The following is a 27682-nucleotide window of genomic DNA, read 5'->3' as shown; positions in this document are numbered from 1 at the left end:
GATATATCGTAGAGATACTTATCACCTATACGATATGAGGAATGCTCAGTAGGTATTACACATGAAATATTGTATTCTAAAAGGAATCTAATGATTTAGAGCTTGAATAAACCCTTCAATTACTAACGATTCGATATATTGAAAAAATTTTATTATATATCTACATTATAAATTTACTCTAATATTTTTCGATAAATCATTTATCCTTTTCAATAATCAATTATTTTTATTTTTTTTATTTTGAATGACAATTTTTTAAAATAAAAAATTAATAGTAATTTTTTGTTTAGCAAAAATATAAAAAATATTACAAAGGTTTTGGCTGCATTCGAAAATTTTCTATCTCTAGATACATAATTAAGAAATGACCTTGTATCTTGTGAACTATTGACATTTTTAAAAATATAAGCTCACCCTGACATTACACTCATCGAGACCTTTCATTTGAGTACCCACATCAATATTTCATATATTTATATATTTATATATATATATATGTATATATGAAAAATATATCAAAAATGCATGTTGGTACTCAAATGAAAGCTCTTGATGAGTGTGACATCAGGATGAGCTTATATCTTCAAAACCGTTAATAGTTAAGAAAGTACTGTACAATTTAACAAAAGTCATTATTTAATTAAATTTTCTAATACAAATAATGATTTAAAAAACAAAGTAAATTTTTTTTTTGTTTGAATGTGTCAGTAGGCTAAAAAATAGCGGCCCTTGAGTCACGCGCGTTTCTTATTCGCGTTGAGTATTTTAATGGTGTTATAATGTATGTATGTTTTACCAGCAGCAATTGAGAAAGAATAAAAGCGTTGCGTGTATGTGTGTGAAGACGAGTGAGCAACAAAGAAAGTATATATTTGTACATAAACACATATACTCACATATGTATATATATAATGGAGAAATTACTGTTCTTTCGAACGCCTCGGACGAGTTTAAGTCAGCATGGGGCCCAGCACTTGAATATATTCAATCACAAAATTATCACTTCTGTACGTGTGTTTTTTCCCTCTGGTTCTTTTATAAGTGTATATATACATGTATATTTTGGACTACCTATCTTGAAACTGGTGAATTGGTCTTGCATCATCTTGATAATTCGACAAATAAATTGAGAAGCAACAATCGCAGCGGGATCACTCTCTTCTTCGCTGATATACTTGGGAGTGCATTGGCAGATGTAAAAAGACATATCACCGTTTACCTTTTTTTTTTTTTTTTTATTTATCGCATTAACATAAGTATTTGGATATAAACGTGCACACGTTTGTCTGAGTTATACTCCTGTGGATATATTTATGATGCTTGGTTGGTTTATTAATACGTTATGCTTGCATTAGTACACTTAAGCATGACGAATGATTGCGCCACGGGGATTTCGGTAGGCCGCATCAATTCAAAACTGACTTTTACTTACACTGTGTCACTTTTAAAATACCTCTCACTATTATTTTCTATCCTTATATTAATATGAATATCCATTTTTTAATCTTTATCATGTATATATTCATATATAATGCAGTTTATTTTCTTCATAATAAATATATATGTAAGTAACTGCTTAATGATGATAATTCATCCATTAAAAACGTCATTCACTCTTTAACAGCGTAATTAACGATCCTATCATCAGTCTATTTTTCATTCAATAATTTATTTTATTTTTATCTTCAGCATCTTCGAAATTTTTAAAAGTATTCTTCTTTTGGAATTCAAACCAAAAATCATTAATAATTTTTCTTCTTATTTTATTATTTATATTATTGAGAGAATGAGAAAAATTTTGTGTCCAGGAAAGCAAAATTTTAATTTTCTATAGTTCACAAGTCACAGCAGTCATATAATGATTTTTTAATATACCAAGAAAATTGACAAGCCTTGGCATTGTTAAAAAAATGAACCTGCAATAATTAACAAAAATAGTAAATGAAATGAGACATAAAGCTAATGATTATTAAAAACTTTGTTAACCGTGAAAACGGTGTAAATTTAAAAGCCATAAACCTGGGAATTTAGTGGCTACAAATTAAACTGGTTAGTCATAGGCACCTGGTCAGTGTAAGAGTAACAGTAACTGTGTTCTTTAGAGCAGGACCAACAGCTTTAATGAGCCACGAATTTAAAATACTTAGTCTTTTTAATAATTTAATTTTATATTGTTAAAATTTTATTATTTAGGGTCCTGATCTTGAAAAAAAAAAAAAAAATAAATAAATAAATAAAAAAAAAAAGTCCAATGCTCAATATTAAAAGTGTATTACTTTTTGTTGTTTTTAAAATAATTTAATTTAATTTATACCTTTTTGTTGCTGGTAACATTCTTGACAATACAATAGGCATGTCGTAGTGGGCTGCGGAGGATGCAGGCCCCTGGGGCATTTGGCGATCGGACCAGCCGAGAACTAACAAGGTAACCTGACCCCAGTTGGACCCAACAAGTACCTCGGTATACACTTTCATATATAATAATACTGTACGATACACTATAACTACTCAGGGTTGATACAATGCCGAAATGAGAACCTCAGTGCATAACTCGCATCAATTTCAATATCATTAGTTGGTATTCTGTATATTTATATTGTGTTTTCTTTCTTTCTCCTTCTTTTTCTTTCCTGTAAAAATAAAAAAAAAAAAAAAAAGGTCGGTTATACGAGTAGCCCTGCAGGGAGAGAAAAGTGAAAGCTATTTCTCTTACGGCTCATCTGTTAAAACTAATATTTTATAATAATTACTCGCGTCAACGGTCACTTGCAATTATACCATTTATAAATACTGGACACTTGAAAATTCATCTCCAGTCATTTATTTTTAATAACTTTTATTATTTATCTTAATAATAAAGATGTAAGATGTAACACTGCATCAATTTATCACCGCATACCCTGGTATCTGAAATGAATAAAAATTTTAGTAATAACACTGTATATACATACATAATATATTATTATATATTATATTATAAATGTAATATAATACACGGTTTTTATTCACAAACCTTCTGAGAAATATTTTTTAATATTAGTCTGAGCTGAATCATGATTGATGCTTTTTAAAAACGCTGCCTCTGAAAAATATTATCGATAATGTACTCCATTATTGCGCTTAAGCATTAAAAGGACAGTATGTAGGAATTTAATATTGAAATGTCACATATTATGTTGAAAAGAATTTAAAAGTCTATGCTAGTCCGGTCTATATGTGTATCTGTAAAAGAACAAGTGCGAAAATAAGCTCTTAACGAGGCTAAGATTGACTCTGACAATACCGAGCCCTAACTTTAAATATTAACAACTAAGAATAGAAGGGATGCTTTAAAAGAAACTTACAAAAAAGTATAATAGAGGATGAAATCGACACTCCTTGGGATCCATACGTGGAAAAATATGTATTAGAGTCTATGCTAGTCCTGGTTGTTGGTTGTTGTGCTGGTACTGGGGTAGAAGCCTTCTTCCTTCATACAAAAGGACACTCATGTCTCACAATAGACTCAACCGCGCGTATATTTGCAGGTTGACTCCTTCCCAGCTTTTACCGCACTTCTTTTATTGTCTGGCTGGGTCTGTAATAAAATGATATTTACAATAAAGGACCAGAACGATAAAGTTATATATTATATATTATGTATGTATAAATAATAAAGAAGGCGGTACTTTTCCCTAGACACAGATACACATTTTTTTTTTGTGTGGAGTGTTGAGTAGGATAAGTTTAAGTTAAAGTCACCTGGTCTCGGATTTTCAATACAAACAAATTTTCAATAAACGCCATACATTTTATTTGCGTTAGAATCTAATTTTATGGAGCGTGCGTTTAGGAGGTGGAAAAGTGGATTCACTGTGTTGTGTATTGGGACGTCACGCCAAGAATAATTCATTTGGAATCTGTTCAATATCTAAAACGCTTTTCTTATTTCCTTTGAGAGATGTCTACGCTGAAAGTAGTATATTATGAAGAGAAAATTAACTATAAATCTAGTACTTGAGTTATAACTTTAGATTGACCATTTAGTTTACTTTTTCATGCCTTTCCACGAACCATTTCTCTCAATAATGTACAATATTACAGCCATTATACTTCTTTAAAGGACCTTCATAAATATATATAGATATTTATAATAAAAAAGAACGATGATATGTGAAACTGATGGCTGATGGCTGATGGCATTATTTAATTTTAAACTCCAATGAAATCAATTTTAGTTCTATGAATTTTCATTTTATATCATCAATTTTTATCTATGTAAAAAGCCATCCAATAAATCTCTCGGTTTGGTAATATAAATACATAGATACACACGCGAGTATTTGGCCCGCGTCCACGCATGACAATAAAAGGGACGAAACCTAGCGAGGAACAAAGTTGTTTTTATAGTTGAATTTTCTGCTCAATAAAGTACCACGAGAATATGGTACCAGAGGCGCGTCGATATCTTCCCAGCCTCTTTTTTATATTCGGTATCAAGGATCTGACAAACTCGTGCCTTCATCCCCCTCTGTTCCAATAAAAAACCGTTTCAATGGACCTATGACACGGCATATTGTCACTGAATTCTGAATCAATCGTCAAAATGGATCCGGTTATCTTTACTCTGTAAAATTAAATATTTAAAAATTAACTAGCAACATTTTATCATATTAATACACCCGCGACAAAATTTTGCTTATTCTCTCAATAATATAGATTAAAAAACAACCAATAAAATAAATTAAAATCAATAATACACTTACAACTTTCTCTTACAATGTCATTTGCGCAAAATATTTATCAATTCCGATCGCTTATTCCACCCAAAGATCGTGAAACTTAATACGTACGTGTAATCTACCTACAAGAACACACGCGTCAATTATTATGATTATTTATGTGCTCGGTGGTGTACAACATACTCGAGGAATCTTTATTACATTTGAGGCTTTGTATCAAACGTATTAATTTAAAGTTTATTGTTTTTAATGTTGGTCTTACCTCTATAGTCTTCTATTCTGAAGCTTTTATCCAATATGATACACGCATCATATCATATATGATACGAAGATACCGGATAATAGTCCAATGCCATTGACTCGATGCCCTCAGTGATATTTTCTCGCACTCATAATGCCCATCCACACTGTTGTTGGGCGCCCACGGATTCGCCGCAGGCATGATATTACGTGTTATCCGTCAAACAAGCCACTCACTGAACCCTCCTCTTAACTTCCATCTTGATCGTAAATTGTTATTCTGTTTACGAGAATTTAAAAATTAGCATACACAACAGTCTACAGTGATACACATATATAAAATCATTTTTAAATTTCCGACTTAAAAAAAAAAAAAAGAAGAAATAACAAACATACTTACCAAAATATTCAATAACAAAAACTTGAGAAAAAATAAGTATAGCGCGTTAAAAAAACGGCAAACTTAACGATTATTTACACGCACCTGCCCTCTTTATTTTGCTCGACACCTTTCACTCCTAAAAGCTTATCGTTAATCGTTGACTCAAGCCAGAATCAAGTTCTGCAAAAATTTAACGAGTGTAAAATAAGTTTAAAATTTAGAGACTAACATACAAAGCTTAATAGCTTGTACACATTTTAAAAAACTATATGTAAAATAAAAGTCCATCAGAATTTTATTTATGTGTTGCGATTTCGGCACTGAGAAAATGAGTATTTGCAAAGAAGACACTTCTTGGACGTTTAAAGCCCTGTGGATAAAAATTTCAACGGTGTTGGCAAACTCGGTATATATATATATATATATATATGTATGTATATAAATGGTTTAAAATCCTCAAGCTCGAGAAAAAGGAGCTGAGAAGTTAAGAAGTGAAGACCAAGGCTTTAACAAGAACAAGAACAAGAAGAAGAGCTGAAGAAAGAGAAGCAAGAGGATAGGGTAGTCGAGGAACAAATGAGTTCGATGAGTTACGGCTCGTCGTAAATCTCAAGCTAATGGCTGCCTAAACGCAAAACCTGCTGGCTCGACCATGAGCCTCCTCAACGACCGAGAAATTTAATAATCCAACTAATGGGACCCGGCGCAAGCTTATCGGGTATGTATAACAAAACAATTAAATATACTCACCAAAACTGTCTAGCAATCCATCGTTTGCCACAAATTCAGTTTATCTTTGCCGAAGAAATATATTTCTTCTTTTCTGCTTGGAAGTGTACCTACATTGACTGATCCAAAAGTTTGGTGTAGTTATAATTCTCCCATCTTTGTTAATAATCTTGCCGCCTCCGCAAAACAGGTCGCAATAAATATACCGGCATTTCGGAAACCGTCCGCCTTTTAATAGCCCTCTTACACCGTTATTAAATTATAAATTATGACAATCTTGTCTCGGATTTAATGAACCTGACGTTTTTAACCGATCGTTCAATATCGTTCAACCGACACCTAAAATGCCGGAGGGGTCCAGCCGTATCCAGCTAAAATTTTATAGGTGTATGTTGTATGTTATATGCATATTCACTAAGAATTTTGTTGATGCTCATCAGTTTTCCAGACCAAGATAATGATAACGCCTCGGCCAATAATTAAACTTGTTTTTAAAACTTCGATCGACATTTTATCAGCGAGAAATTGCTAAATTACCAACAAAACATCTTATATTGGTTTACTTTAACGTGTTTAATAGTCCGTTTTACGACACCAACCATTATGTCTGCTGGAGTTTACGATTCCGTTGGTATAGTTATTCTCCTAAAAAATTTAAACCCAATGGAATATTATCTCGGGATGCATGCCCTTCCCACGTGGGCCTCCCGTCGCTTTATTAGTCGTCAATTGTTTGTTCAACATTCCCAAAAAGACCCGTAAATGGTACGTCCTCTGATTTACTGGCCTGCTTCTTTTATTTGTCTCACATTATCTTCCGAAGAATCCTAACAAAAAATAATCATATAAGTTTCGGTTTGGGTGCATTTACTATCGATGGTAGGTACTGCATCCACAGGATAATAATGTATTGTGAAATCCGAGAGCTTTTTTATATAATTTACAGACAGTTATACATGTCCGTAAATACATATACATAGTTACCGGTACGTTTATGAGTGGCAGGACCGTAAAAAGTCGTTAGGAGAAAACGAGGCAAGTGTTGTTGCGTCGTCACACTGCAGACACATCTTAAGTGAGAATTATTATTTTTTGCTGTGTTGAAGTCTCCAAATAAGCAATATATGATCGGAGCCTCTTATGCTTGTGCTTATATCACCTCCTGTGGGAATTTAACTTCTGTGAATTCTAAAAAGATATTAACAGAGAACAGTAATGTGATAATGGTGATGATGAGGATGAAATACGGAAAAAAAATACTAACAAGTTAGTTACTCACTTACTGGTGGATAATCTTCCACGAAAAGCTTTTCTTCTTAATCGAATCATGGATGAAGAAGCTATCGATCTCTCATGAGAATCACGTTGAGCGGCTCTTGTTTACATATATCTCTCGCGGGCGACCGGCTTGGAATCCGAAATTTATCGATTCTGCAACCTTATATATTAGTCGCTTTTTTTTTTTTTTTTTTTTTTTTTTTTTTTTATCTAATTTATTGCTTCTCTGAAATATTTTAGGAAAAACTTTTTGTAAAACAATGTGATGATTACTGACTAAAGAAGAAATATAAATTACTCACCATTGTTGGTTGAAATTGAAATTTTAATAATTTTATAATTGAATAAATTCATCAGAGATAGCTTTTGTTGAAGCAAAAAAGTGTCAGTCGAAATTAACCATTGGAGAAGACATAGGACCATCAAATAAAACTACCAGGTATGATAATTTAAAATTCTCACGTTGATTGTTAGTTTTTGAGCAAAATTTTTTATGATTTAATATTTATTCCAGGTGTGTCTGCTCTCTCAAGTGCAAGGATCGTCTATTTGCAACATCATTCACCGGCAATCATCGGACATATAAGTCTAATAAAGGACATAAAGGAAGAATATCAGTGCGCTTTGTCAAGCAATCGACGTGGTGTCTATTGATTGGGTGAATGATCAGTATTTATTCTTCATAGAGTACAGTAGAGTGTCATGATGATGTACTCGTAAAAGTCGTGTTATAAACAGACAATATAGACACCTATTGCCTGTATAATCGTTTTTCAAGCTCGGTGAGCACCATAATGTGCCTCTGACATTTCAATTGATTCCAAGGAAATTCATAAAAACCGCAAAGGAGGAATTATTTTCATATATAACACACGGTCGAAAAGTCACCAAGAAATCTATAAAATACAAATGAATTTTAAGTCTCGCTACATCTGTCCCTAACTATATCAATACAATACACTCTCAAAATATTTATTTTCCCGTTGTGATCTCTTGTACGCTCCGCTGCCCACTACTAATATAATATAATAGTATAATATAGACGCCGATCAACTTTGAAATAACTATCTACTTTGGAATAACTTTGACTTTGAAGTGAGTTATAAACCTCTATGGTATATTCAGAAAAATAACGTTGTTTCTAAAAAAAAAATATAGATTTTATTTTATGATTGAATTGAAAACCTGGCGAGTGGTGAGATGCCCGTCAAAGAATTTTTATAATGCAAACATTTCTTCTTTCAGGATTTAAATTTTAGCTGTTGAATATTCTTCAATATTTCCAGATTTCCAACAGATTATGGGCCCAGACGTTATAGCTCCAGTTTCACAGAAAATTTTTTTTCTATAAGATCCAATATTGGAAGAAATTTTGCTGAAAAAAAATATATTTATAATATTAAAATAACCCAAAATTACAGACAAATTTTTCTTAATCATAATGTATAAAATACCCGAGAAGAAAGTGGCACAAAACAGAGCTTACTAATAGACTATTAATTACGAGATAATAGGATCGAGATACAGCGGTCGTTGGACTATTATTTCACACGCAACCCGATTATACCCGAGTGGGTGTTTCGAGCTGGTTTCGCCGATACAATACAATATAACCTCCAGAGAAACAATTTCGCTTTAAAAAGTAAGTATTATCATTATCATACTTACAAAGTTTACATATGAATACATTGTACTTAGACATGTAATAATTTTCTTGCATTCAGGTTTTAAACCCAGCTGAAATGTAAGTACACATAATTTATATTATTTAAATAATCAGCCTGTAATTAAGTCATACGATCAGAATAAATGTCATAAAAATTATTTTTTAAATTAAAAATCTTAAATAATATAACTTAACATTCACTTTTATATTTACAGAAATAACTCTTGACTAAAGTGATGAGAGAAATAAAGTACGCAGTCCTGTTGCGTACGTTTTTAGTACCTATTCTCCGGCTGTGACTGCTTTGTTTTACGAATTGCTTATTAATCACAGGGACAATGGACTCACTCTGCTACTCAGTACAGTATATATAGAAGAAATAACTCGAAGAAGAATAACGAAGAATGAGTGGCTATCGACAGGCTGGCAGAGCTATAGGATTTCTACCTGGAAACAGTCGATTGATCATCGCAAGAATATGTACTATGTCCTATATGCTGTTATTTACCTGATGAGTGTTTGTGAGCATGCGAGTATGAGTGACTGAGCGTTTTGCTGCTTTGTTAATATAAGACAAGGGGGTTCTCCACGGTAATCACAAAGCTACTATAAACAAACCGCTTGAAATGTGACGCCACGTGAAATACGGTCGAGGTGTGACCAATGTTGCCAATCCAATAGAAGATCCCAGGGTTTAGTTGCTCTTTTCTATTACACGAACCTCGGGAATTAGTAATATTAACTAATATAATATAACTTTATGTTTGCAATAAAATACAAGTTAAGCACTAGTCTTCTTGAGAACTAACAACGAATAATAATAATTATTTATAACTATATGAAGAATATAAACAAATATTACACGCCTCAAAAAGGCTGGATTTGCTTTCGATAGTATGCTTATCTTCAATCAACTCTATCATTGATTTAATGTACTGATAACCTGTAAAAAATTATAAATTATAGTTATTAGAATGATATATTCATAAATTTTAGGATGAAGAAATAATTACCTGAGATAATTTTTAAAATTAATTATCATTAATGATGGACAGGATGATTATCATCATTTATGTAAAAAAAAAAAAAAAAAAAAAAAAAAAATTCTAGACGTACCATATTCTATTTGATAAATTAATAATCCCAAATTTTAACAAATAAAACTTCTTCAGCAAGTTAAAAACAATGTAAATAAAAATGAACGCAAATGAAGCGTAATAATACACATTTACCCGAGAATAGGGTAGTGAATAAGCGAGTGGTTATGAGGTTAGTCTTTCTTGAATTGGTTATGACGGCAGTGGAGCGTGCAGGCATTCTGAACATCACCTTTGTAAGTAATTCTCGTGAAGCTTTAACTCGCTTATTGAGTCCGCGGTGTGCATTACGAGGATTCACCGCTTTGATGCGCTAGCGTGCTAGCATCTTGATTATTTAACAAACCTCAACATAGTTAACTCTGGCATGGTCAACAAGTATTCTCATCCACCATCAACATCAACATCCAATACCCAATCCAGGATATTCTTATTCAGCGCTTACAGCATAACCATAAAAATTACATATAAAGAATAAGAAAAATACTCAGTACCGGTGATGTCAACACGGTGGTCTACCAGCTAGTATTCCTGTCATGTACAATTTGTGTCTAATAATAAAATTTAATACATCTAACAATGCAAGCTGGATGAATGTATTCCTGTCAGATTATCCATTGGACATAATCTCTGTTTGTGTTTGTATTATTCAATTCTGTAATAAAAATTAATTCTTTGAATTAATAATAATTAATTACTGATGTGATAATAACTACATATTATCTAATTGTCAGAAAAAAATAATTAAATTAAAACAAAAAAATATTTTTAAAAAATTGCACCTGCAGTTTTTGAGATTTTTTACACGTGCAAATTTTTTTTTTTCAATTTTTTTGTCATAATTTTTTCAATAAAAAAAATTCTAAAAATTTTTAGATGTCGGCTAACTTTTTTTTTCACCACAGATATATCACTGAGTATAATCTGGGATGAAATACAGGCTAACAATATTAGAAACAATTGTTGTATTAGACTGAATAGCTAATAAGATGAAAATCTAATGACTTACGTCAGAAAAAATATCTATAAAATAATTACATAGCTTAAAAGCTCACCACTCAGCAGCTTATTAAATAATTAAAAAAATTTACAAGGTAGATATGTGATGTGGCATGGGCTCGTGAAAATACTTAGAGTGGACATAGGCATAACTTGTCCCAGGCACGCGGCATTATCGTCCATAAATAATGCATACGTTATTCCGTGTCTTGAGCTGTAATTTGATTGCGGAGGCGTCGGTTTAAAAGTTTGACGTAGTCCCCTCACGACACCTCTTCATTTTCTTCTTATTCTTATTCTTATTTTTTATTCCTCTTCTCTCTTCTTCAGTCCTCACTTTATTTGCTCGTTTGTATCTGTATGGTATGGTTATAGTGCTAAAAACAAAAGTTGTGTGGTTAGCTGTTAGGTTAGATGTACTTGCACACTTGCACACTTTTACACTTTTACGCTTGTATTGTACTATCACCGATTAACGATTGTGAATAAGAGAGTTAAGATTGTTACTGTGTTTGTGTCTACGTATACTCGGGACAGAAAACGTACTCACCCGACACGAACGGCGAGAAGTTGGAGAGGAAAGGCTATCGCAAGGGACAATCACACCATTGTTGCTCGACCGAGGAGCGAGTGTACCTATATAATTAACGATACGATCTTTAAGAATTATTCATTTACGAGTGATCGTGGAGTAGGAATACATATTATGTATATGTATATTTATATTTATATTTATATTTATACACAAATAACCATCAAAAAAGTTTTACGAGAGATAATAATTATCGAGCTAGAATTATTATTGCCGGATGTGCTCGGATGGTAAATGTTACATTTGTTCCATGGGATGTTCTAACATAACCTCAACCTGGAAAAAAGTTTTTGAATTAAAATTAAATTAACCAACATCAGAAAATTTTTTATTGAAAAATTTGACATAGAAAATTTTTAAAATTCTAAATGCAATTTTTTAAAAATATTTTCTTACTTATAATTTTTATTAATTCAAAAAATTAAAAATTGTCAAATATCTGCTAATTTAAAAATATTAATTTATTTATACTTACATTTCAGGTACTTGTCGATAGATGGCGTTAAGGAAGAAACATCTTATTTGGTACGAGCGTGATTTATTCAGTTAACGGAATTCTTTTAATAATTTATTTGTTTATAAATTAAAAAAAATTTTAAGTCGATGAATTTTTTTACCATAAAAATATTTTCTTCTCACAATTTGACGGAATATAAAATAATAAGCCACATTGTCATACAATTTATTTCTTCTTACAGCAACACTGAAAATTGAGGTTAGTAATTAATCTATAAAACAATTTAATATTAATTATTCTATTTATATGTTTTAAGAATAAAAAAAAAAATTAATGTAACCCAAGAAGAATGAAAAATATCAACCAATTCTAATTTCATCAATAACGCAATAAATAACGCTATAATCTTATTCACAAACGGCATTAATGTTAATGTTTATTGAGATAGCTGATAAATGTTGAGCGTTAACGAGATTCAAATACCGGTACAGAGCTTATTTCTCTACCAGTGATCCCATTCATTATTCGTTATTCATTACCGCGGTTAGGCGAAAGTAAAGAAAGACCCCCTGTCAATTACCGGTTTGTCTTAATCTACTTGTAATAATAATATATATAAACGTAGAGCCTAATTATTTTTCAGCTTGTAGAAATCTGGCTGATGAAAAAAATAGATCTGTTAATTACCACCAGAGGAAACTCTCAATCTCAGTTCTCAATAAATCTTAATTCGTTAACCTCAACGCGTCGACATTTACCTAATTAATCGGCGTGTGTCTCGCACCCAGACTTCCGGTTTTTAACTCGTCCTCGTCTGTCTCACTCTTGTATCTCCAAGTGTAAAAGCCTCTTCTTTTTTTTTTTTTTTTTTTTTTTTTATTTATTATTATATGCTTATTTGCCCGGTATATGGGAGTAGTAAGCGAGCATGCACATAAACCGATAGTGTATGCGTCGCACAACATCAATATGTTGGCACGATGCATACGACGTCAACGAGAAATGGTTATGACTTATGGCTCGTGTTGCATCTTTAATTTCCGTATTATTATATTTATACCCTGTAATTATTAATTTATTATTATTTTATTACACAGAAGCGATATATAATATATTCTTCACATTGAATATAAATATAAAAATATACTTTAACCTTTTAGAGGACAAATTTAAACAACAATTATCCAGTTTTGAAATCTCGGGTCTTCAGTTAATATTTATTTTTAAAAAAGTATCATCAAATAAACGAGCAAAAGTATATATGTTTTACGAATAGCAATAAAACTCTTGATCCTGTGTCGGCAAACACGTGTCCTAAAGGTTTCGCGAAATGCGAATAATGTTGGGCGCGCGATGATATCAACAACACCGATCTCTTCTCGAGTTCTTCTTAGTCGTTTCGCCCATAAATGTTATATATATTCTCAAATGAAATAATCTTTCGGTTATTGCTTCATCTTCGTCCCATCAGGTTGATCGATCGCTCTTTAAGATTAATAAATTAATTTCGCATCTCTTCTCTAACCCACCGACACTATATTACTATCGCGACATTGCTATCACATTATTTATGCTAGGTTATGAGATCTCGCGGCTCGTTACCGAGATTTATTGATCAAACCAGAGATATCAAGTCTCATATTAAATAATTAACCTCCAGCTTTCTATTCCCCTTATTCGTGCGACGAATTGCCTTTTTTAGCCTCTAAATTTCAGGTTGGGTTGCGTGGAACAGTATATGCGCATGCGCGCTGCTTGTTCTGCGCATTAGCAGGCTTTGAACTTGAATACTGCTGAAGATAACTGTTCCAAGGAAACTGGTTGAAAAAATGACGACCAAATTGGCGTTGATTAAGAAATCTAATTTGAAATAATTTAAAATTATTTGTAATAATTAAAATGAGGGATTTCAAGGAACTCATACTTAATTACAAGTTAACTTGAAGCTTTTTTTCTTAATGAGTCTCCGGAATTAATTGATATCGTCGAAGGCTCGAAGGAGAGTGCTGGTCAAGGTACCAGGTGTAGGTGTAGGTGTTTTGGACTTATTTTTCACGAACTAGTGCCACAAATTTGTCTTTAGTCTGTGGCTCGGGGTGAAATCTCGATTCGGCAAGAACATATACGGACCCAATCAAATTCCCATGATTCCGAATTAGCAGATGCTTTCGCCAGATCGAATGGACGCCCTGTGGCGACCCTCTGTGAGAGAACCCAAGGAATGTAAGCCCCGAGCCTTAAAATATTCACGACAACTATATTAGCCACTTAGATAGGATCGGCATCATACTGCGTCCCGTCCGTCTCTTGGTTAAAATCACCACCTTAACCTAACCAACTAACCACCTAATATAACCATCCTCTTTGACTATTGGCCAAGGTATCTTGTTCCTGCAATGCCACTCGATCTCATCATTAACCGTCATATAATCCATCAATTACCGGTTAAAAACCTGACGACGGTTCAGCCTGAAAATCGAGATAAAATCCACATTTAAATAAAAACTTTAAAACAAATAAATTCAAATTCGTGGAATGCTCGTCGTCGTATAATTTAATAAACTTTACCTCCTGCTGGGCTTTAAGGTGTGATCGAGCTCGCTCAGCGTGACGTTTTAAATGCATCCACCATTTTCTTCAGATTATGTCTTTTTAAGAGCTGGCATTTAATATCCGTGAAAACATAATATAATAAAACTTTTACTTTTTTAAATTTATATTTATCATTATATATTGACTTTAATAAATGGTCTTGCCCTTAATTACACACCGGACATATATATTATCTGAAACTTGACCAGTCTCTTCATCAAATAAATCTATGGTTACAAACACATTAGAAAAATATTTTCGTGAGAAAGTATGTAATGATAAAAAATTAAAAATAAAAAATTAAAAAAAAAAGGAACCATACCGTAGAATATACATTGATAATCTTAAATATATGTTGACTGATGACTGATGACGGATGATGTTTAAAAAATAATTCCGAATCAAGACATCAAGATATTTTTAAGTTTGATTATTCGAACTTGTATCCCGATATATATATATATATATATATATATATATATATATATATCAGGTCATCATGTATAAATATATTTAAGTAAGTATATTTTTAATGTTGAGAATTAACATATGAAATCAGTATTATAAGTCTATAAGGACCGAGACGGGAGTGTTTGATTTGCGGCTCGGGGTGTACATAATAAATAAGCCGGAGCACATTATCAGATCCTGTAGCAGACCCCCTGTGGGCTCGCTTCGTCATTATAGCTTCTATAAGCTGATTAGGCGCTCGAATTTTTTCGCCTTGCCATATAAATGCCGTTAATCAATTTTTATATTTATATGTACACAAAATAACAAATAAATTTCTTTAAATATAAGTTATTGAATATTGTTAGTTACTCGTGGAAATTTTAAGCTCTTATCTATTCAGATTTTAAAGATCTTTTGATAAACTGCTTGTCTTCTGAAAAAAATTCAGTATAAATTATTTATTGCTACAAACAAGAAATAAAATAAAATGAAGTGTCAATAATTGGTACTATACCGTCAACAATAGAGCTTTAAGTCGTTAAATCTCACGTCTACTGATTAAAAAAAAAAAAAAAAAAAAAAATAAGCGAATAGAATAATTACTACCAAGTTCGATAAATCGATAATCCTTCTATTCCACCTCTTTGTAAGTTGTTTAATTTAAATAATTCTTATTAGTGTCAAAGGACAATAGATGCCAATAAATCATTAATTCAAACGATGACGAGTGGGTGGAGAAGTGATAATCTGCAGGTGAGTATGACAATCGTCAGAATAAAAACACCCATTTTTAAAGGTCCATCATACATCGTACTTACAGCAAATAAATTTGCATTTATATACATACAGATTATCTATTTCATTTGTCTGGCTAATGCTGGTCTCAAGCCTCAACAGAAACAGACACGTGGGAAGGGGATATAACCCCCGTAAGGATATACCACAAACAAGCTTATCCCAAAGCCCAAAGTTTGTAATTGTGTACATAAGGCCGATACTGGTCAAGAAAATCTAAAATCATCCAGTTAACTTTGTCCATAAAATTAACCGCTCTTCAGTGAGGGAGCCGCTAAGTACTGGACAACTGAATATGTCAATGGAATTAAGGCTTGAGGGTGGAGAAGTACTGCCTTAGAGCCTCCCGAAGATATTCTTCGGCCAGTGAAGGACATCATGGGTGTTCCTAAATTCATAACCATAAGGTTACTGAATTCTCTTGTTGATTTAAATACCATCAATACAGCTAAGTAAGTTATTTCAAACCACTAAATCCAGATAATCCCTCTGAAAACATAAACCATTTAAAAATAAACTACAGCTTTATTTTTTTTAAATCTTCTGTACATTTTCCGACATTGGAAAGACATTTTTCATACTTTGCATTGAACAGTACAATATGATTCATCTATAATCTAAGACGTGATGACCATAACCCCTTACAGATGTGAATTAAATTAGTTATCTTGGTTGTCTCTCTAGAAAATTCTTTTGTAGTCACTAAAATACAATTATGGAAAAATTTGACTGCTGAGTCATTTTAATAATATATCTTTTGTATAATAACTTGTTTATTTTTATTAAACTTACCAAATTTTACGATTTTTCATTTTAAATCGTTTATCGTCTGCTTATATCCTGTCTCGTGACAGGATTTTATGTATATATAATCCCACCGTGTGTATAAAAGTACTTAGCTTTTAATATTAATGTCTCTCGGGAATCCTTTACAAGGTTTATACCGTTCTATCACTCTCCCCTCAGGAAAGTTAAATGATACCCCTTTTTTACAGACAGCGACTCTCAACCATTTTAAAAATTATCCTGCAAAATAAGAAATCGATCGACATAATATATCGACGAAATTGCCGGTCATTTTTCACACTAAATTTATTTCTCAAAATATTAGGGCTTTGGATACGTATACATAAACACATACATAATATATAATATGAATACCTACCATATACCAGTTTATCATCGGCATATCACACGGTCATCATTGAAATTGGTGTGAGTATTTGACGGGCTGTGTTTTCGCATTCGGGTACATGAGCACCGTTAAACCCAGGAGGGAACCTCATCGCTGCTGCCAGAGCTCCATGAATCACACCCTCGTTAACTCACACGCTCGCACCATTGTAAATCCTCAACAATATTACACACTGATACTAAGTTTACTACAGCGATTTTTTCACCAACCTGTACAGTATTTTACACGTATTCGCAAAAAAAAAAACCTTCTCATCTTGGATCATTCGAGAGTTTTCAACCCTTTTTATTTACTCGCTTCTTTAACTCGGCTCTTTAATGTCGCTGTAAATAAAATATATTAAATTAGTAAAATAACTAGCGAAAATATAACTTGGAATAGTTACCAATTTACAAAAAAAAAAAAAAAAAAAAAAAAATTTACTCAAACCAAGAAAAATTTTTTAATTTAAGAATTTTTCTACTCAAATAAAAAAAAATTAATTTCGTCAAAATTATTTATTTGATTAAAATAAATTTTTTTTTCTGTGTAGCCTGTGGACTCCAAAGAAAATTACTTTTATTGAGCTTGATCAAGACTCGCATCTTCATTAAACTTAAATCGATACACATCGAAAGATCGATGAATATAAATATAAAAATACCAATACTTGTTAATTTAAGATAGTTATTTTTTTATAGACTAGCGCAGTGTAAAGGGAAGCAGAATGTCCGCCCCTCGAGTTTGCCTTGGGGATCTTTCGACACGAATGATACATACACGTACTTAAGAATATGCGCGAGGGTTGGTGGAGGCGTGGTACAGTGCTCAGTGTTTTAAATCACCTTTGCCGAAAAGTGTATGCACATGTACATTAAATTCCTCGAGGATCTTTGTCTTTTATTTGCTGATGTAAGAGATGTAAGACAAAACAAAGGAATAACTCTTATAATAAGAATCTGAAGAAGAAGAAGAAAATAATAATTTATTTTAATACCCAAATAACAAATAATAAACATCGAGTTGCAGACTTACCAAGGTGGAGGTGAAGATAAGATGGCTAATGAAATCGAGAGAGATCAAGTGCACCAGAGAGTGAGTATAAGGCCACTCAACTTGTTAACTCAAGTGGGTTGCAATGTTGGTATAGCGCAAAACATAGTCAGTGATGAGCGTCATTATCCCCACTATTTGAATACTAGGGACCGCGTCGGCCATCTTGGTTCCACCTGAGTGCCTCAAAACAGTTTAACAGTGACCATTCGCACCAATGTATGCACAATATACACACACCTTATAGTTATTGCCTCCCCATCGCGTGTCGATAGACGCATTACCAACTTAATTAATTAACTCATTATCACCTTCGCCTGGTGAGCAGCTACTTAATGAGCTTCATAAACTTGATGACAAAGAACATTACACTTTCGCAGCCTCTATATAACTATCTTTCATTATTTATGTACAGAAAAATAAAAAAAATTTACTTGGGTCAAGTAAACAATTTTGAAAAATTTCTTCTTTTTGGTTTGAGTTGAAAAATTCTTAAATTAAAAAATTTTTCTTGGTTCAAGAATTTTTCGTCTTGATTCAAGTTAATTTTTTTTTTTAGTGTAATAACATAAATTATTAATTTAATAATATATTCGTTTTTATTTTATCATTTTTGATTTGAATAAAGAGAATAAATTCTTGTTCTAATTCTGCAAGAAACAAAAATGATCTAATCATACAATTATAAATATTTTGGCTCTCACGTCTATTTTTAAGCATCAATTTACAAAAGCAAAGTAGTAGTAGCGTTAGTTTGTTTTAGCTGATCGTCATTTCCGCCATTATCGTTTATTCTTCTTCTTGTTCCTGTTTATCGCGTTATATTTTCTTATTATCCATCGGCAATATACAACCCTTAGGATATTTCCCATCTCTTCCCTCCTGTTATCTTATTTTGTTCTCTTCCCTTTGCTCACAACACTAACCCATTGGTGAGCGTCCTCAACGAGCAGCTCAACGCGATTTAACTCGCGCCTCTTATTATCTTCTCTCTTTTCTTCTTTTCTCTTACGCTGGTTCATTTGTTTATCGCCTTGGTTTATTACCGGCAATTTGGCGCTCGCTCGCGCCAGGATAATTTCATATTGGTTTTCTCCCTCCTCTATCCATACTTCTCCTACCTTTACGTTGTATAATAATACCTTTCATTTCTTCACCAAGTTTGTAGTCCGCAGTCTATAGTTTCTTGTTTGTATATACCTGCTCCACACACTACACATACAAAAAATATATATAAATAAATATAACAAGTTTAAAATGTGCCTGAACAAGTTTTGGGGCCTCTCATAATTATTTAAATGATAAATATCCAGATCTCTTTTCATGTCTCACACATATTTTTTTATAATGAACCCAAAGAAACACGTTCCATATTATTTTAGTCTTGCTTTTTTTTTCTTCTTTCCTCTTTTCTTCTCTTCATATATACGGTGTCTGGTGCTGTAAATTAACGAGATGACATGTCGATGACATTTATCAGGATAAGAAGTACATATAGCTTTGAATTGTCGCGTTCTCCTTTAAATATAATTGCCCGGGTGAGAAAACAAAGGGATGATACACGAGGTGTGTGTATTAACGTTATCCTTATCCTCTACAGAAGCTGTTTAGAGCCTCATATACTTACACAAATAAATAACTATATATCCACATACTTTTGAGGATGTGGTATTCGGTGTACCAAAAACAAGCTTTTGGGTAGCTTGTTTGGGTATCTAACGATATCAGGATAGAGCCGTCAGAACTGTGGGAGGCTCACTGCAGCGCCCCACGGGGATTCTGTTGACCGTCATCTTGGTTTTATATTAAACCCAAAAGAATAATAACAGCAACAGCAAGACCAAAAGTTAACCAATTTATTTATTAGGCGAATTCATTAACCACGTGTGTCAGCAGCCTCGCCACTCATATCATACCAAGTGATATCTTCATTTAAATAAATAGAAGCTTGAATTTAATATAGGCACAAATTTAAATCAAGACCTTTCCAATGACACTAAAAAAATCAAATTTATCATATGCTTATCCTGGAGACAAATTTTTTTTTTATTCTCTTAATAATATAGATGAAGCTATCAAATAAAACCACTCCGTGAAATATAACCGTGTAATACCAGGTTTAATTATATCGATATTTACTAGTTGATAGTTGATAGTTGGCCATTGGGTGTGTTATTGGTTATTGCCTTGATCCAGCTCGCTGTAAAATATAAAGATCTTTAGAGAAACATTCTACATACATATGTGTTATTTGTTTGTTTGTTTGTTTAGTTGTGTGTGTAATACCGTTATATTCTATCGTTGGATGTGTGGGCGTCTACGAGGCGTCGCTTTAACGTTTCGCATAAATTCTGAATGGACATACGAGTGGAGAGTAAGGATAATACACGTGGGGGAGAGAACGTGTAATCGAACTAAAGGGAGGACTCATCGTCTTCTCCAATTTCTCTGTAGTAAACGTCAAGCCAATAAAAGTATCTCTAAGTTAAAAGTCAACACCGGTGCGCGAGGCTATTTATTTAAAAGATTATTATTATATGTCTTTATGGTATTTTTAGATTGCTAAATAAACAACACATTAAGTTATGATTCCAGGTTGGCTTAATTTAAAACAAGTCTACTTTAACCGAAGAGTTTTTATTTATTAAGTATAGAATATAAAATAGTATTAACCACTCACGACATTTATTTATTCATAAAAGTTACTCTTAATGCTCCGGTTAGAGTTATTAAATTGTTGGATAATTATGACTAAGATCCAGATATATATTTATAATATATAACGTTATGGCTATATTTATGTCTACGTTCGCATACAAATATACTTACATGTATATTTGTAGGTTTTAATTCTAGGCCAAAGTGGTTATAATTTTGCTATTATAATTATAATTATAAATGTTTTAATGAGACGCAAAGATACATAGTGTACTTACATTACATATTGGAGAGACTACAGGGAACTAATATAACACTGATAAATAAATATAAATAATCCGTTTTCATTGTATACCAATGGGCAATGGGCAATGGGCAATGCACGTCGAGACAACCAAACCATAAAAGCATTTATCTTCTCTGACACTGTGTTTATTAAAAATAATGACTCGAGAGAGTTACAAGTTAAGTTATTCTCTCTGAGGAGTTAGGACCGTACTCCCTAGTTTCTCTCCTTCAGGCTCTAAGCTGGCAAATACGATTGACAACACCTTTGTAAAAATAAAAATATTCTTTAAATTATTTAATATTTGTTAAATTATTATTTCTATGTAAACTTACCATTTATCTCGATGAAAATGAAGTTAGCCGACATTTCAAAATTTTTTATTGAAATTGATTTATTTAAAAAATTTTTTAAATTAACAGCTGACTGCTAACTTCAGTATTGTTAATAATCGCATTATTTTTTTTTAGGTTTGGAACAAGGTTAGTGTTTCCATTGTCGATTGAAATCATTCTGCCAAATAATTATTATTTAATGGAAATTAATGTTAAAATTAAAATTAAAAGATAGATATGATCCTGTTACTCGAAGGATGTGAATAAACGGGACGACTTTGGGTTTAACATCCAGATGTCCCTAGCGAGATATGTATTTCTAGGAATCTCCTTGACAGTGAGTTTTTGAGGCATGTAAACTATAATAATATGAAAAAATACAAAGATCCAGGTCTAAAGTCAGAGAAAAGAGCTGGAAAAATAAACGTGTTTGGTTAACAAATTACTTTTGATATTTGGAATAAAAATTTTAGAGAACGAAATAATTCTACGAATAAATGTTTCAATTGTGTCAAATAAAATTTTTAGATGAATGACACTGAAGTTAGCAGACGTCTGAAAATTTTTGATTTTTTTTTATTAATTAAATTACAACTAAAAAAATATTTCTAAAAAATTACACTTATATAGTTTTTTAAGTTTTTTAGAGGTGAAATTTTTTTTTTAATTATTTAATTGAAATTTTTTTAATAAAAAATTTTGAAATATCGGCTAACTTCATTTTCATTGCAGATGGCGGGTCAGTCTAATTTAATAAAAATTTAAAAAATTGACAGCTGTCAGCTAACTTCACTCTAAAAAATTGCATTTATAATTTTTTTTTTTTGAGTTTCTAAAGATGGAATTTTTAAAATAAATTTTTTCTATAATTTATTAGTTAAAAAATTTATAAAAATTATCAGATGTCAGAATTGAATAGCTAAAAAATGATAAAAAAATTTCTAATGTCATGACTAAATAAAGGTAAGATAAAATACTCGGTTGTTTACAGTAAAATTAGTTCAGTAGTGTATATATAACAGTTGGTTGATATTTTTTCAGGATAAAATACTTAAACACAATACTCTGAGATATTTAGCTGACGAAAATACAAGTTATACACAAGTTGGTTAGCAAATTTCCCTGGGGCAACAAATTATCCACTCGTCAAACTTCAAACTAAACTCGGAACATTGACCAGCGATTATCGTAAAACTTAAGAAGAATTTAATGATTGGCTGGTTGTGGTGTACCAAGCAACAAGGAGTGAGGTTATTTTAACAGGTTAGAAAAACAGATCATATTTACCGGATAATTAAAAGGCTATTTATTACAGGTATAAAGATATATCGCGTTTATGTAAGAAAGATGTGTAGAGCCCGATGCGAAGTGGAAAAGAAGCACCAAGAGAGATGGACACGACAACAAATGGTCTTGTCCGTACTAGATCTTTATCTTGGGAGTGGTATATTTATGCGAAGCTTCACTGGTAATCTACCTACTAAGAAACCCAGGTTGGATCTTATACACATTATTTTTGTAATATTTTATTTAATATTATTATTATTATTATTATTATTATTATCATCATCATCATCATCATCATCATCATCATCATCTTCTTCTTTTTAGTGATTTTGTGTTGTGTCTAATAGAAGAATTTTAGGCTTTTCTTATTATAATTTATAACACATTTAACGTCGATTAAATTAATTCACTAAATGATCATCAATTTATATGGAGGAATCTAAAAGTTTGACCGGCGAAAAGATTCACAGTGGGAATCCGATGTATTGCTGGCTCTAACTCTGGACTCTGGATTCATCTCTCTCGCTCTCTGATGATCAAGACATCTTATTCAAAGGCAGAGAGGCTGAGGTTCAGGCAAAAGGAGTTATCCAGGTGGTAGTGGGAATAGATGAAGAGAAGAAGCGAGAATCGAGGTAGAATAAAAAAATTACAAGACGTAAGACGGAATAAAAAGAAAGGTAAGAATCTCTCTCAAGTGGTATAATCATGATAACCAGGTGATAGATGCTCCAAGGAGCCCCCACTTGGACCACGCCACTGACAATGGCTATTTGTTAAACTAATTTTATATCCTTTTCACTCGTCCAAGCGTTATTAATCCCCCACAACATCCTTCTCGTCATCAGATTATTGTTGCTAATTTTTTTTCACCACTTTGCTGGACATCTAGCTTTGGAAATGTAAAAATTGGAAGCAAGATGTCAATTATATCCTAAAAATGAGGAATTACAATAAAAATAAGCTACTGGTTTTATAAAATATTAACATCTGAAAGTAAGCTTTGAAACTTGGCTAAATAGGATGCTGATGGATGACAACGTGATTTGATGTTTCAATAGATTGACTTGTACTGTTGATGTTGACTCAGCCTAAGTCCAAGATCCCTAACTGCCCGACTGAAGAGCTAATAAGAAGCAAGAAGCTTAGAAACGCAAATATATACACAAAAGAGAGAGTAGAACGGTGAAGATGATTAATGAGGATTGTCACGTTGACCCGTTAATGATGCCGTGACTCGGCCATTAAGCTAACTAGCCCTTGAGAGTTAAAAGTTATACAAAGTAAAGATGTGTATATTTACAAAAGAAAGAGGATTAAGGTATATAAGTGGATTATTATAATAATTTATAATTTATAATTTGAGTGATTTTTAGCCAAAGGCACACGAGGATTCATCAGGGCAGTTTAATCTCGAGGATTTAAAGCTGAATGAGTTGTACCCAGTGATAAATCATGGGAATAGAGTAGCCCAAACATACACATTTTAGGTACTGCATGTAACCTGTAACCGCAATGCGCGGCTAACTATAGTTTAGTACAAGTTAAACCTGATGATTATGTTGTCAGGCTCGGTGGGTGGAGAGAAAAGTGATCGCTCACCGAGTGGAGCGAGACAAACAAGTGTGAGGGCTTGCTGCAGGTAGAGACAGTACACTTTGTAGTGTAGGTTAGGGTATAGTGTAACTAACCAAAGAAATAAGGAAAGGAAACCGATATGTTGGAGGTTAAAGTGATAATGCACGTTGGAGCAAGCAGGATACTCTGATATACATACTGATCCTGATACATATACATTACTTTACACATAACACGGTAGATCACTTACATACATGTTGGATGGAAGCACGTGATCCTCGGCTGGGATCCATCGAGCTCCTCCTCTTGCCCCTCTCGGTATACGCCTCGCTCACGGAGTACGCCTTGTTCGCGGTTGACTGTAAGCGAGCCGATTCATCAACATTATCACTGACGGACATAGTTAGCAAGGGGCTGCCCTCGAGCCTCATGTGCCTCATCCTGTCCATCAGATACACTATTTATTTCTTATATTTATACAAATGAGTCAAAAAAAGGAAGGTTTAAATTAATTTTTATGCGTTATGCTGCTTCTTTTTTTATCATTTAAATCTTTTTTTTAAGATTTTTTGCACACTGAAAAAAAAAAAAAAAAGATTTTGATCATCAAAATACCACTATTGGGCTCGTTCAAGTTTACTAAGCTCAAAATATAAGTCAGTTCACAATACCAAGTTTTTTGATTATCAAAAAAAATATTCTTAGTAGCAAAATAATTTTTTTTTTACTACATAAAAAACCAACAAGCTGTGTCATGCTTTTAAGTGGCCGGGTAATTTTTGAAATTGGACTGCTGGTTATATAAATGCCGACTGGTTAAATCTTATCTTCTCTACTACTCTAATTGACTGGCTAAAGTGTCGCTTTTTTATTTTTAAGTAATTGAATTCAAGATTTATTTCAAACACCCAAATTTGGGTTATTACTTAAGATTTTTTTTTTTTTTTAAGTCACGAAAGCCTGGGACAAAGAAGAAATATTTTTTTTTGATTAATTTATTAACTAATTTTTTTTCACAGATATGAATGTCAATTGAATAATTAATTAATAAAAGCTAAGAAGCAGATGACAAATATTTAATAAAAATCAAAATAAATCAGAAGCTAGTAAAATAAAATTGAACCGTAACTTCTAACTTAACATGAAGTATCCATCATTCTTCGTTAAAACTAAAGACTTGTGAAGATTTACAACTTAACTTCACCCCAAAGTCTTGTCATTGTTAATTACTCACCCACCCAGTGTTTCTTCAATATAAATTAATCCTGGAAGCGATAAAATGATAATAAAAATAAAAAAATAAATAACAATCAACTTTAAATTGATTGTATTCAATTTAAAGTCTGACCCTTGGTAACTTTTAAGCCCACAGTTAGTGGGTTAAAGGTTTAGGTCGTTAAATTATCTGAGAATTATCTTCTCTATTAAATAAATAAAAAGGTAAAATTTATCCGCATAGTTAATAATTTTTAGCCATAACAATATAATCGGTATAGCAGATTGTTTTCTTGACCAATATTCTATTCCGATCAAACGTAATTTTACTCTAGCTAGCTAACTTTTAAATCGAAATCTAAAAGCAACACATCTAGATGTACTTAACTTATTTTAGTTTAGTACAAACCGTATAGCCAGAGTGTGTATAATTATTAGTTAACCATAGTTAACTTAAATACGGCGAACAAAAGAGAATGTATAGGAAACAGAAGCTATATAGACGTTTTCTCTATCCTAGATCGTTATACGGAGGCCTAAAAACGTTTCAGGCATTAATTCTCTTGAGCTAGCGGCATCCGGTTGTATGTATATTTGCGAGCGCTAAAATAAGTGCATACTTTACCGGAGCCAGATATAAACATAAACATACATACATACTTACACCTTAAACCTCAACTACTCCAGTAGTATTACTTCTCTCTCTCTCTCTCTCTCTCTCTCTCTCTCTCTCTCTCTCTCTCTCTCTCTCTTTACACGCTTATTACTCTAATGCCAGTGCTTAACACACTCTATACCTCCATGTTTATATTCTTCTTTTATTTATTGTATTTATTATTGGTTATTACATATTACTCGTTTCAATAAATCTGAACGCAAATTTATATTTCTTCTCCCAAGATGATTAAGTATTTTTATTAAACAGTTAATCCATACACAAATAATTCAAACCTGCAATATACAAATTAAAATTAATATCCTTTGGCTTTAGTTACGTCGGTATTTAATAAACCATTGGGAATTATAAACAACAATATCATTCTATCTATTATAGAATTATCGATTGAACACACCCGGTATATAGATCTCGAGATGGTGTGTTGTTCTCAGTAGATAATTATCACTAACCATCGGCTATTTGCGAGGAATGGCTGATAATTGCCACGTTGTTCAGTCTCAACCGAGCTATAACCTGACTAAGACTCGCCTTAACTGTGTGTAATATATATACGTATTTATTTCTAGGACTTTTCAGGCTCACCGATATTTTTACTTTCTTTTTTTATTTAACAAACGTCACTTGTAGTTTACTTTTAAGACATGTGTCTATTTCTTCGGAATTTTAAGCACAATATTTACTACATGTTAAATCGATGACAAACTTTAAGATATTATCTGCATTTTAATTGCTTGTTATTAATAAGAATAAAGTTTTATTATTAACAAGTATTTGTAGAATTGAAAAAATAGTCAAAATTAAGAAGAAATATTTAATTATCAAAATAATGAGAAGAAGAAGAAGAAATAGTAAAATGTTAAAATTAAAAAGAAGAAATAAATAAATGGTTAAAATTGAAAAGAAGAAGAAATATTAAATTATCAAAATTATATATTCAAAACATGTAAATTATAAAAATATAAATCAAAGTTAAAAATAAAATCTAATAATCTTTTTTGATAAAAATAAAATAAAAAATCACAACATCCTACTACCCATGAACTTGAAACCTTGAAAAATAAAAGTTTATCGAGTAAAAAAAAGAAGAAATCGTGAAGTTCGTGCAGAGACAATAAATCGAAACGTAAATTATCAGAAATGGTATTATGTATAGCGTATACATTTCAATAAACACAAAACAAAACGGAATATTTAAGCCTAAGAAGACAGAATGTGTGTGTGTGTGTGTGTGTGTGTGTGCTGCAGAAACCTGTGTGGCAGCTTCACCATAATTACGTAGAGCGACTATTCATTAAGGTGATTACACCCTATTGCTCTTTCGTGCCCTTATTATTTTTTATTAATCTGAAACTCTTTCCATAGATCGTTGATCCTCTATATTTATTGTTGCCGTTTTGTTTATTTTCAACAAATTAT

The 27682-nt window shown here is 32.1% G+C and overlaps 7 long non-coding RNA genes across 9 annotated transcripts; 1 reads left to right on the top strand and 6 right to left on the bottom strand.

The window, feature by feature from the left end:
* Positions 1–1699: 1699 nt before the first annotated feature.
* Positions 1700–3555, bottom strand: LOC141533264 (uncharacterized). Its single transcript, XR_012480222.1, has 5 exons — positions 3345–3555; positions 3014–3082; positions 2714–2907; positions 2315–2630; positions 1700–1916 (listed from the first exon to the last, which is right to left on the bottom strand). It is a non-coding gene; the product is annotated as an uncharacterized LOC141533264 (long non-coding RNA).
* A 209-nt stretch (positions 3556–3764) lies between these two features.
* LOC141533265 (uncharacterized) lies at positions 3765–4825 on the bottom strand. Its single transcript, XR_012480223.1, has 3 exons — positions 4746–4825; positions 4032–4606; positions 3765–3949 (listed from the first exon to the last, which is right to left on the bottom strand). It is a non-coding gene; the product is annotated as an uncharacterized LOC141533265 (long non-coding RNA).
* A 1228-nt stretch (positions 4826–6053) lies between these two features.
* Positions 6054–9953, bottom strand: LOC141533260 (uncharacterized). The gene is made up of 8 exons (XR_012480217.1): positions 9525–9953; positions 9288–9463; positions 9019–9087; positions 7653–8725; positions 7352–7576; positions 7057–7260; positions 6672–6899; positions 6054–6600 (listed from the first exon to the last, which is right to left on the bottom strand). It is a non-coding gene; the product is annotated as an uncharacterized LOC141533260 (long non-coding RNA).
* Positions 9954–10174: 221 nt separating this feature from the next.
* Positions 10175–15187, bottom strand: LOC141533259 (uncharacterized). Of its 2 annotated transcripts, none has more exons than XR_012480215.1 (4): positions 15076–15187; positions 12180–14980; positions 11169–11980; positions 10175–10768 (listed from the first exon to the last, which is right to left on the bottom strand). It is a non-coding gene; the product is annotated as an uncharacterized LOC141533259 (long non-coding RNA). The 2 variants fall into 2 exon arrangements; XR_012480216.1 differs by having other exon boundaries at positions 12180–13222; positions 13315–15176.
* Positions 11798–16902, top strand: LOC141533261 (uncharacterized). The gene is made up of 4 exons (XR_012480218.1): positions 11798–11934; positions 12187–12419; positions 15885–15959; positions 16056–16902. It is a non-coding gene; the product is annotated as an uncharacterized LOC141533261 (long non-coding RNA).
* On the bottom strand, positions 15821–17486 carry LOC141533263 (uncharacterized). Its single transcript, XR_012480221.1, has 3 exons — positions 17167–17486; positions 16025–17027; positions 15821–15953 (listed from the first exon to the last, which is right to left on the bottom strand). It is a non-coding gene; the product is annotated as an uncharacterized LOC141533263 (long non-coding RNA).
* A 1252-nt stretch (positions 17487–18738) lies between these two features.
* On the bottom strand, positions 18739–22042 carry LOC141533262 (uncharacterized). Of its 2 annotated transcripts, XR_012480220.1 has the most exons (4): positions 21508–22042; positions 21165–21437; positions 20368–20428; positions 18739–20224 (listed from the first exon to the last, which is right to left on the bottom strand). It is a non-coding gene; the product is annotated as an uncharacterized LOC141533262 (long non-coding RNA). The 2 variants fall into 2 exon arrangements; XR_012480219.1 differs by having other exon boundaries at positions 18739–20428.
* Between the last annotated feature and the right edge of the window lie 5640 nt (positions 22043–27682).

The sequence above is a fragment of the Cotesia typhae genome, unplaced genomic scaffold, assembly GCF_013202065.1.
Source record: "Cotesia typhae breed Kobodo isofemale line unplaced genomic scaffold, CoteBio_Ctyphae contig_83, whole genome shotgun sequence".
NCBI classification, from domain to species: domain Eukaryota; kingdom Metazoa; phylum Arthropoda; class Insecta; order Hymenoptera; family Braconidae; genus Cotesia; species Cotesia typhae.
Note: the sequence above shows the minus strand (reverse complement) of the source record. Positions and strands in the feature narration are given on the sequence as shown.